Genomic DNA, 4,395 nt, shown 5'->3' on the forward strand with positions numbered 1-4,395 from the left:
ATGGAAGTTAGTTGGAGTTCTTGGGTTGAGAAAATAATGGTGAAAAGGAGGGTAATGGAAATGATCTTTTGTGTAGTTGAGTCTAACTCTTGGCAGGTACTAGATCTCAAGGATCCCACAGTGCACATGGGTGATTCAGAACTGGCCACAGGGAGTTAGACAAGATGACTAACAAAAGGGGAATTATGGGATAATTGAGATGGGTGTTAGTTCTTATAAATGGGCATTCGGAATCAAGTCGTATAAGCATGGTATGGGACGTGCAAGTCTGCTTGTCCAGTTATATGAATTAACGGGAGTAATTGAAGCTCATTCATGCATTATTATTATTAATGTGATATTTGGCTGTGTGATTGCATGTCACTTAATATAGTTATATCAATCTACTATGGTAAGGTCTCATGTCCCTACTGAGCGGTGGTTGCTCTTCCCTCACCCTATTTAATTTTTCAGATGAATTAGTGGGCAAGACAAGAACTAAACCAGTTGAGGCTGAATTAGATGAGAGTGATAGAGCTTTATTTATTAATTGTAAAGTTGTTAGATTTTGGAGCTACTTTTATAAGAGAAGTTTATTTTAAACCCTATTTCGGCTTCTTTCTTTTTCTTTATATTTCTTTATATTATTTTTTCTTATGCACCGGGTGCGGGATCTCCACTGACCCTCGGGTCCGGGGCAAGACACTGAAGGATAAGGCGAATAGGTGGAAAAGGCTTCACTAGATCACTCATTGAATCACTCACTGATTGGACTTCAATTTACAACAAATTTGTTAGAAATTTACTCTCATGCCATGACAACCAACTTGAGGAGGCAAATTCCAAATTTTTAGCAAAACGATAGAGAGACATTCCATGAAGTATGGGATAGATTTAAGATGCTTTTAATGCAGTGCCCTCATCATAATTATTCTTTAGAAAATCAAATGCAATATTTTTATGATGGATTAAATCTTTCTTGTCAAATTATGGTAGATAATGCTGCAAGTGGAGCTATTTTTAAAACGACACCCCAAGAGGCATATGACATTTATGAGATGTTGGGATCAAATTCGCAGTAGAGAGACACTAGGAGTAAGGCAAAAGGCATCAATGCATTAAGCCATAATGATGACTTGGCAAGGCAAATTGCCGCCCTCAACAAGAAGATGGATGTTATGATGTCCAAGCATACCACTCCTACACCGGTTGAGGTTTTTTAAATTTGTAATGAGCTGGTCATAATTTTGATTCATGTCCTTCTAGTAGTGAATTTCTTGAATATGTACAAGAACAAGCGAATATGATGATTTCCTACAACCTAAGACCTAGGAACGATCCTATTTCAAATACTTATAACCTGGGTTGGAGAGATCATCCTAATTTTTCATGGAAAAATAATGCTAATGCTAGTATGCCTAGTCAATCTAACCCACCTATGAAGTCTTCTTTGGAAGAGACTATGTTAGCTTTTATGCAGAAAATAGATTCAACGATGGAACAACAGGATTCTATAATAGTTTGGCATGAAGCAACACTACAAAATATTGCAGCATCAATTGGAAAATTAGAAGTTCAAGTGGGACAATTGTCATATGCTATTCGTTCAAGTGGGACAATTTGGCAAAAAGCAATCACAGTACTTCGTTATAGTAAGATAATTGACAATAAAATTAATCATGAAGTCATGATGAGTGTATTCATGATGCAGAAGAGGAAGTTGAGAGGGAAGAGCCTCTAGAGAGGCCACCAAAAGTCACGACTACTACTGTGCAACCAGCCCTAGTGAAGCAACTACACCAAGTGAGCCAACCCCTTCTGAGATTAAAAGGAAAACATGTGCCGCTCCTAAATTTCACAACGCCCCAGAACCCTATGTTCCACCAGTTCCTTTTTCAAGTCGCCTGAATAAAAGCAAACTGGATAAGTCTTTCTCTGACATTTATGAGATTTTATCTAAGGTTACTGTGAACTTACCATTGCTCAATGTGATTAGGAACATGCCATCATTTCCAAAGTTCTTTAAGGAGTTAAATACTTACAAGCGTAAGTATGAACCTCATGAAAAGATGATGGTTTCAGAAACTGTAAGTGGAGTGCTACAAAGGAAGCTTCCACCTAAGCTCAAGGATCCAGAGAGTTTCACTATAAAGATTACTGTTGGTGATACAAAAGTAGAAAATTCCATGCTTGATTTAGGAGCTAGTATTAATTTCTACTGATTTTGTGATTTTAGATATGGAGAATGCACCTTTGCATGACCGAGACTTGCCTATTTTGCTGGGACGCCCATTCATGGCTACGACCAATACAATAATTGATGTGAAGGATGGCAAGCTCACCATGACAGTCCTAGGCGAAACTGTGGAATTTAAAGTGTTTGATTCTATGTCCAATCCTTCAAATTCTTTTATAAGAAGAGCCAACTATGTATTCCGAAACTTTGCATGAAGAAGCCTTGGCATGTCTCAAGTTCTAGTTTTTCCTTCTCTTTCGTATGGTCCATAGCTGAGCCTTACATTACAACCTTAGTAAAGACCTAACAGATCTTTTGGAACATCTGGCTTGGAGGTGAAGGTATGTACCTATGTTCTTAGTATTTAATTCTTTTCATGAGGTCTATTTCCAAAAATTGAGCTTTTATTTCTTAAAATTCATATGCGATAAGTCTTGCTTCCTTGTACATAAACTCTATTCGCATATGCTTGATAAGAGTGTAAACTTAGGTTCTTTGTGAAAATAAAAGAGATTCCTTTTGAGGCCTAGAGTTGAGATGAATTCTATCCTTAACATTGAGGTATGGTTGCCTTTAAGTCAATTTATTTTAAGGGTTGGCTTCACAGGTGGTGCATTTACTTGAATGACATAATTTTAGTCTTCAGTTAGTGGTTTCCGCATGCATTGGTTTTTCATTAGTTTGTTTAAAGTGGTATTTTAAAGTTTTTGTTTTGCAGAAAAGCGTTTGTGGGTATTGTAATTGGTAAACCCTCAGGAAACACAACTCCTCCTACTAGGGACACCTAGGGGTTTAAAGGCTTGTGGCACGTGCTAAGTGTCATCATGTTTCCTTATGAAAGTGGCCTGGATTAACCTTTTGTTTTGCTCGAGCACTAGCAAAAAATAGGTTCGGGGGTATTTTATAACTCCTTAATTGTGCTTATTTTATATACCCTATTCCTATTATTTGCATTAGTTTCTTATGTAAAATTGGTTGTTTTGATGTGTTTAGTGTGAGTTTTGTAGGAAATCGTCCTTACAGTTGATTTGGAGCTAAAAAGAGAAAAATGTGGTGAAAAAGAGCATGAAAGGCAAAATTTTGGAACTAGCAACTTGGAACTCAAGAAATTGCCTGTGCAGATGTGTCAACTTTACGGATTTAACTATACATGCTCAAGAAGAACCAGATAAAGTGCTTCATATGGAAGTCTAGTTTCTGGAGAATTTTACGGTTTGTGATTTCAAGGTTTCTAGAAGAAATTGCATCAGTTTTAGTACCAGTGGGTCAGTGCTGGAATTATGCACGAGTTTTGACAACTTAGCATCTCAAGTTATCATTCTTGGAAAGCAAGCTTTTGGACGTCCTTGGGCAGTTAGGAGGCACCTAATCTTGTGTTAAGTCAATTATATATTAGTTATAATTGCCTAGATTAGTTGGCGTTTGGTCTAGTCAAAGAAGTGCATCAAAAGTCAAAGCCTAACTAAAATAGGGAAACAAACTCCCTATTCTTTTTTTTTGTTCAACAAACAAACTCCCTATTGTAATTGGATTGTTTTCTTATTTTTCTCTCCTATCTCAAGCTAACCTATTTCTCCTTTTTGGGTAGCCTATAAATATATATTTTCAAGGCTTTTGAGAGAACCCTAGTGTATTGTTCAATATCTCAAATCACCCAATTCACATACTCACTTTCTTAGCCGTTCATAGCCTGCATGATTTGTCAGAGGAGGAGTTCAACTACAGTGGATTCATCTACGGGTTTTTCTATCTTAATTCAAACTTTGTATTCTATGTTCATAAGTATATTGTTTGTTTTTAAGATGACTATGGGTAACTAAATTCTTTGCTAGGGATCCGATGTAACCTAACATGATGATTCTATGTTATTGAGTTAATACTTTATTTTGAATCAATTTATATTCTTTGTTTCATTCATTATTATAATTGTGATCTTGATACTTGTAATTGGTCATTATAGGTATTTTGGATTGTCTAAGATATAGTTGGGCGAGGGTTCATCCCTAATCTTATATGCACTATGAATGAATGAGTTATTGTTAAAGCCGAAGTTTAAGCTAAAACACTTCTTGTTCTTGATTATTCTTCGTAAGCTTAATGGGTTCTCGATTAAATTTGGCTATGGGGTTCATTAGTTGGGTTTAATTGAGGATACTTGGTGACACCGCAATCAAACGAAT

At 36.4% G+C, this 4,395-nt stretch overlaps 1 non-coding gene across 1 annotated transcript; it reads right to left on the reverse strand.

The window, feature by feature from the left end:
• Window positions 1–803: 803 nt before the first annotated feature.
• On the reverse strand, window positions 804–909 carry LOC148294828 (small nucleolar RNA R71). Its single transcript, XR_015835546.1, has one exon. It is a non-coding gene; the product is annotated as a small nucleolar RNA R71 (small nucleolar RNA).
• Window positions 910–4,395: the final 3,486 nt, after the last annotated feature.

This window comes from Prunus avium, chromosome 4 (genome assembly GCF_965620075.1).
Source record: "Prunus avium chromosome 4, drPruAviu1.hap1.1, whole genome shotgun sequence".
NCBI lineage: Eukaryota > Viridiplantae > Streptophyta > Magnoliopsida > Rosales > Rosaceae > Prunus > Prunus avium.